Raw genomic sequence first — 7,767 nt, forward strand, 5'->3', positions numbered from 1 at the left:
CAGCCATCTGCGCTTACGTTAATACTGTTTAAGAGATAGAAAAGGCTCTAGTTATGGAACAACTCAACATTTTTCGGTTGATATTTTGAATATGAAGCATTTGCATTATAACCGGGGGCAGAACACAGATTTTGGAATGTTTTATTGGAACCGATCATTAACTGTGCTCATGAGACTTTGAAGAAGGAATTCATTTAATTGGAACTACTAGCCGATTTGAGGTTGTTCAGAATTATTTGTGTATATTTGACCGCTCTTACACAGTCACACTATTGAAACTGTAACTCTCACTGAATTTTATCGCTAGGTGCGAGTAAAAGCCAACTGCGCAGTCAGCTTTGGTTCCATCTGTTTTTCTTCTGTTTCTGACACTCAAATATTCACACTATTAAAGGAAAGTAAGTTCGCTGCAGAAACTAAAAACCATTACGATCGAAACTTAGAACAAGTGAATGAAAAATTGTAATATCGTTGAGATTTTGAATTTATGTACCAAAAATGCTGCATTTAACCAGACGCACATATCCCAAATTTGTATGTACATTAAAAAGCAACTCCATTTTGATTTTAAATTTTTTTGTGATTTTTAGCCTATTTATAAAGTTCTCAAGTTTTAGCACATATAATGAGTATGAATCTTAAGACTTAACATCATATATATACATAGTCTTCTAAGTAATATGTTATGGTTTATGGCTTTGTCGTTGTGTTATTTTTACAAATACAATACTTCTTCTCTTCGTCCTCAATGCATTTGGAAGTTTTTGCATACGAATCCAGAGGCGAGATCTCTTCTACTTTGGTATTGAGTGTATTTGTTGTTATATTATAAACGACCGTAGCCTGAAATCTCGCTTTCTCCGGATTTGCTTCGAAATTTATACGATATGTAGACTCATTTGGTATTTTGATCATTTTCATTTCAACACTATTGATCCTTTCTAATTTTAATTCGGCACATATATTGCTAATATCTTTATTAACCAGATATTCATTCATTTCGCCTAACACTAGTGCCGTTACATTCTTTGCGAGTCCATCCTTTGTGGGTACAATTTCATATGGTACACAGGTACAGCAATGCTCGGGAATGCCGGCATCATTACAAGTGCGTTCCTCAGTATTTCACGAAAAATACTTTTACCAGGTATAGAGCCGTTGACATAAGGTACTTTTATATCAGGATCCGCTTCTTCAAGTATATGTTTGAGTGTGGCATAAATGTCATAGAGTGTCGTTAAACGCTGCTGATTACTTTTTAGATTTTTAACGAAATCTGGATGTTCGTTTTGATACCACGGTGGTAACGATATGAAAAGCATTGGTAAACGTTCTTCTAAGAAGCCAGATGTTAATTTCACCAATGGACCCCAACGTACACCGTGATCCGAAAGAAATAACACGATCGAACGCTCCAGTATTCCTTCACTTTTAAATTTCTTAAGATACTCCAGCACCTTCAGGTCCATTGTCGCTGCCGTATCGAAAGCAGTATGACCAAATGAGTTCGTCCAAAACAGTCCGAAAGTGTGTTGTTCGGTAAACACATTCGCGAATTGTAATGCACTATCGAAAATGCGAAAATGTAATCGCCATAATGTCGCCGGCCAACACAGTGTGGTAGACCAGCTTTAGATTCTACTTTCAGTGCTTTTTCAATACCCAAAGTCATGGGATGTAGATAATAACACTGTGGAACATATTTGGGATTCTTGGGGGGGTGAGAAATTCCAAGTCAGGGTGATGGTACTAGGTCAGTATAGTAAAACCCTCAAACCCTTTTAAATTTTTTCCTTATCTTGATGTTTTTTCACTTAGCTGTAACATTTTGGCAAAAACGTAGTTTAACATAACTCGCGAACCACTTGTCCGATTTTGATGAAACAAATTTAGAAAAATTAAGAGTTAAAGTTTCTCTAATCTGTTTCTAAAAATTTAAATATTTTTTTTTTTAAATTCATAAAAAATCCAGCAACACTGGTTCTGTAATGTTCACATATCTCACACTGGTTCTGTGATTTTTGTCATTCAACAAGTGCCGACGAACGCGAACAGTAGAAGAAATTTTTTTTTTTTTTGCCAAAATGTTACAACTAAGCGAAAAAACATCAAGATAAGGAAAAAATTTAAAAGGTCATAAAAAACTGACCATCGTCCTGACTTGGAATTTCTCACCCCCCAGATTAGCTGTTGTACTGTGTAATCAGTTGGTGGGTGCTCAAATCCTATCTTCTTATAATTAATCGTATTTATACACACCACATCCTCCGAATATGCCGTTATGTAAGCGGCTTGCTTAAAATTATTCCAAATAAAGTTACCAATAGGTTGGTTAAGTCCGCCTACCGTTGTAGGCTTGCATTTCTCATGAGCCATTGATTCATTGTAAGACGTTAGCAGCGGCATCAAATTTGGAAAAGTGTTATCACCGACCTGTGTTTATATAGAGGGAAATAAAAAGTAGTCATTAATGAGCGCTATTCGTATTAAAAGAGAGACGGAGAGAGAGCGTTTTTACCAAAAAAAGATGCTATCTACTTTTCATTAAGATAACTTACAGATTAGCCGATATAAATGATACAACGCCAAAAAGAAGTTCGAATATCTAATTTTATGCACATTGGTATTGAATGGTATTGAGCCGATTTTATATCCCCTTTTCGGCACGAGGACAGAAAAAGGCGCTTTCAAAAATGTTTTAAGATATATTATATTCTGACCGATATGTTCGGCATAAAATCAAAGGGACTTTCGAAAATCCTTATATTTGGTAAATGTGGGCTTAAGGAAGTGCGAGTATTGACCCGATTTTACCCCTTTTTTAACATATTAAGCACCAGCACATCTATCTACTAAGCTAAGTCTTAGTTCATAGATGAATTCCGGGTATTTAGTACACATTTCTCACTTAATTTATTATAACCATGAAATTCAATCCATTCCTCGCTCATATGCAGATACTTAGCAGTCAGCGGCATTGTGCGTCTTAAATTTATGCGTGACATACTACTCGTATCAATGCCCACTAGGAGTATGCTCGGCTTTCTTATAGTCGACGGTCTCGCACTTCTAACGTGCGAACTGGTTTTAAAGCTGTTCAAATGCTTTTGTGTTTGTATAAATGATAAGGCGTCCGCTTGAATAGGTTTCGTGTCAATATAACACTCAGTAACCATATATTCTATATGTATGGGGACCAGAAAGTCCTGTTGAAATGTGGTGCAATTTAAAAGCCTGCAAAGAAAGGTTATTATCACTTAATATCGAAATCTTTCATAAATGCTATTATTCGTAAAATTATGTATGAAAATACTCAATACAAGCCACTCACTTATGTTTTTTGTCAGCCGTGCGACCGCTTCCAGCTCTGATAATTTGCCGATAACAGCAACGGACATCTGTGGCACTGGCATTTAACGGTTTAACGGCTCGCTCTATGGCCTCCATATTCATGTGTAGAAGGTATTGTCGTGCATTTAGCTGATAACTGCTTGTAATGAAAGCCTCGTCGTTGGTGCAATCAGTATATTTATAATTTTCTGGTCTAAATATTTTTAGCGCTTCCTCGGAAAAGGGATTCACATAAGGCATATAACATTGTAAAGTGCGGATGTAATATTTTGATTGCGCTGGACCTAAAGAGACGCATTAAAATTATTGGTTGTTAAAGTGTTTTTTGTATTTTAACCAAAATCGTGTAATGCCAGCGCTTTCAGCTGTTGACTCTACTTTATATTCGACAAAGTTTTAAATGGACTAATAATTTCCATGTTATTAACTTAGACTCTATTTATAAACGAGATATTTATATTAATTATCGTTATTTTCATCACACTAGTGCCATAATTCTTACAACCGATTGACATAATACTAATCAAAATATTCTCGCTTAATTTTGTTGAGGCAACTTCTTTTGGGAGATATATGCGAGCTAATCGCAGCCGAGGAAACGAAATTTGATTTATTAGGTGTATGATGTTAGGCGGTTTAGACCAAGAATTAGACCGATTTCATTCATATTAGGCGATAAACTACTTTATAGTTACAAAACCAAAGCCACTCAATTTCACCTAATAAATAAGTCAGGTGGAGAGTCGGAGCCTACCAAAACGGGTTCAAAGTAACATAGAAAATCGGAAATATATCAACTGATAAATCGGGTCTACGACGGTATCTGAATTTCAAGAAAATAACTGAGGTGGCTACTATAAAAGGACCATTTTTAACAAATTGAAAATCCTTATAATTGCTTAAGAAATAATTAAACCGATTTCACCCATTTTTGACAGCAGGGCACAGTATTATCAAAAAAAAATTTCTCCTATGTTTATAAATATATTTCTCAAATTGAGCGAAGTTTCCGGTAAAAGCCATTCATCGCCACTGAGGTCTACATATACAATAGATAATTTTATACAACGAATTTGGTTGAAATTTATGGTGTAGTTTCCGGTATTTTCGAAGTATTTTTACTCTGAAAATTGGATAGTTTTCTTACTCAAACGTGTTGCGAAATGTTCGTACTTACTCCATAATATCTATCCATATATAAAATAAACCGTGAGTATGAAGAGCTTGAGAAGCTAGTGGACAGGAGTATTGCTCGAAAAGTCTACGAAAAAACGTAGCTACTTATGGAAGGTGTTAAGAACGAAGCATACTCTTGTAGGAGCAAAAGTGGTGGCCTAGTGGCTGCTATTCAGAGTATACTGAAGTTATGAATGGAACATTTCTTCAGGCTGCTAAACGGCAGTGAAGGAGTAACATCTGGAGATAGCGAACTCGATTCCGCAATCGATGACGATGGCTATTCCATCTTCCAATGCCCGAATATGATGAGGTTCGAATAGCAATTACACGGCTGAAGAACAAAGTGGTGCATGCATCAGCTTCTTTGCAAGATATGGTCGGTTGAAAGCATATCTGACGATTAGAACGTCATTAAACTGATTAAACCTTTTCAATGTGGTTTTAGACCAGATTTTCCCCATGTGCCGTAAAAAGAAGATCGACACACACCACCTCTTCGTAGATTTTAAATTCGCCTTTGACCGCACGAAAAGGAACTGCCTTTACGCCGCTACGTCTGAAGTTGATACCTCGCAGAGCTAATAACGCTTTGCTAAAGGACGTTAAACAACACCAAAAGAATGTACGAGAGCTGTACGAGATATACGGCGACCTTGACATAGCTCAGCGAATCAAGAAACAGGGACTGCGCTGGCTAGGTCATGTTGTCCGGATGGAAGGGAAGCAGAGGAAGAGGAAGACCTCCACTCCGTTGGAGAGATCACTTGGAGAAGGACACTTGAACACTGCACTTGGTATCTTGAACTGACGCTAAATAGGGAAAAGAAAAAAACGACTGAGGCGCTATTGTTAACTTGGTTATAACCGCGTAAACGGTGTCTACGCCAGTAAAGAAAAGGAAAAAAATATAATGGACGAGCGTTGAAATAATATCGACATAGTACTTATTAAAATTAAAAAAAAAAGTACAACCATCAATTTCACATCAATATTTACTTATTGGCGGTTTGGCATTGGCAAATAGCAACGTGTGTTTCAATTCAAAGAAGACCAAACACAGTTCAGTTATCTATCCAACATGCAAATCGGAAGGGCTTCTGGGTATTTGAAAACCCCGATTGTGATACACACGCAGCAAATACAAAGATAACAAGAAGTTTGGAATATTTTCAAGTGCGTTGAGTTCGTTAAATTTGAGAGAGGATGAGGCGTTCTTCTCGAGTAAATTAGAGTTTGCGTGTATATTTTTCAATACCATTTTCTTCTTAAGCATACTGTACCTAATGATAGCAGTATTTGATCTTTCTCCCTTATCGCCAACGCTACGCGTGTTTCTCTCATGCTTGCTTATGACATTTGGCATGACTATTGGCATCAAACATTATTTATTCCAGCGGCGCGTGTGCGTCGCTCAATGACAATAAACCATACTTATTACTGTTTGGTATGATTTTTACTAACCAACACTACGTGTGTTTAAAATGCTGTATGTATTTATAAGCTAATGGAAATTTTAGAAATCGGATATGCCAAGGGTAAACATATTTTAAGGCAGCCTTTGAAAATGCTAAGCACATATCTATGCAAGAAATGAGAAATATGTTAAGATTCCAAAAAGCCGAAATAAGTTATTATTCTATGTGTTTATTATTGTGCAATATTAGGTGGAGCTTGCATTTCTTTTAAAACCACTTAAGAATTTACTATATAATACTTTAACGTCTTATTCTTTATTGGCCTAGACTCGTATATCATACAGCTCATCGTTTCATCGAATGCGTTATTCGCCGTGGCCAACGCGCATAGGACCATAAATCTTTCGCACAACCTTTCCTTCGAAAACTCGTTACGTCGACTCATCAGCTGTTGTCATCGTCCATGCCTCTGCACCATATAGCAGGACGGGAATTATGAATGCCTTATAGAGTTTAGTTTTTGTTCGTTGATAGAGGACTTTACTTTTCAATTGCCTACTCAGTCCGAAGTAGCACCTGTTGGCAATAGATATTCTGCGTTGGATTTCAAGGCTGACATTGTAGTTGCTGTTAATACTGGTTCCAAGATAGACGAATATCTATCGACTTCGAAGTTATGAACAGTGACATGGCAGCCTAGTCACGAGTGCGACGACTGTTTTATGACAGAAGATATTTCCCCTTGCCCTCGTTCACTACCAGACCCACTTGCTTCGCTACTTTGTCCAACCTGGAGAGAGTAGAACTAACGGCGTGGTTGTTATGGCGAATGTATCGATGCCATCGATGTACGCCAGCAGTTGTACACCCTTATAGAAGAAGGTACCTTCTCTATTGGTTTTTGCAGCTCGAATTATTTTCACCAAAAGTAGATTGAAGAAGTCGCACAAAAGGTGGGATCGAACGTCTCGGAGAGGTCCTGATGGAGCTTTTGGTATTGTTCAACTTCAGTTTACTTTTAGCTAATGATAGAAAATGTTGTTTCCTGATTTGTCTGTAAATAAGTAAACTTTGTACATGGCTCTTTTTAGCAGCTCACCGTTTGATGTTATCTAAAATTATGAGATTAAATAATGCCAATTCCTTAACAGTGAAGATAAATATATTCCCTAATTTGTCAAAGTTTTAACTCGCTCTCAAAAGAATTTGTTTTATATTTTTGTTTGTGTGTTTATAACTACTTTAATTTTAGTACAACTAATAAAAAATATTTTGTTATTCTAAACCAGGATTTCAATAAAATAAACATTTTCTACAAAAATTTGAAACTTAAAGAGCTTAATTTTAATATTTTTTTGGTTAGCTTTCATGCTTTTATTATTTTCCGTTTCAATTAAAGAGCCGTCGTCAAATGAAATTATTATTTTTATTTGGCCTATCTATGATTTTAATTACATAACAGTTGATTTCTACTTAGAAAACAGAAACGCTTGTTTGAGCATTGACTACGGCGTATGAGTAACATCTTTTTGGACAGCACGCTGTAATAGTGCTCTTTGTTGGCTGGCTTAACACTTCAACGTCTGCGTACATGCTTGCATATACTTTGGCGCTTTGTCTAGTCAGACACTTTTCTGTAGCCTTTTATATTAGCCGTTGGTTGGTTGGTTGAAAGTAGAGTTTCAGGTCTGGCCGCAAGAAGCCGCATTTCATTTTAGTCGTTAAACTATTTTACAGACGCATGTCAGCTACTATGTGGCTGTACATTGCTGATGTTAGTGCGACTTATATTTTACATCGAGTGGCATAGAAAATTGTATCA

At 36.6% G+C, this 7,767-nt stretch overlaps 1 pseudogene; it reads right to left on the reverse strand.

Annotated features, from left to right (window-relative positions):
- Nucleotides 1-690: 690 nt before the first annotated feature.
- LOC120770103 overlaps nucleotides 691-7,767 on the reverse strand; it is a 12,706-nt pseudogene continuing 5,629 nt past the window's right edge.

This window comes from Bactrocera tryoni, chromosome 1 (genome assembly GCF_016617805.1).
Source record: "Bactrocera tryoni isolate S06 chromosome 1, CSIRO_BtryS06_freeze2, whole genome shotgun sequence".
Taxonomy (NCBI): Eukaryota; Metazoa; Arthropoda; class Insecta; order Diptera; family Tephritidae; genus Bactrocera; species Bactrocera tryoni.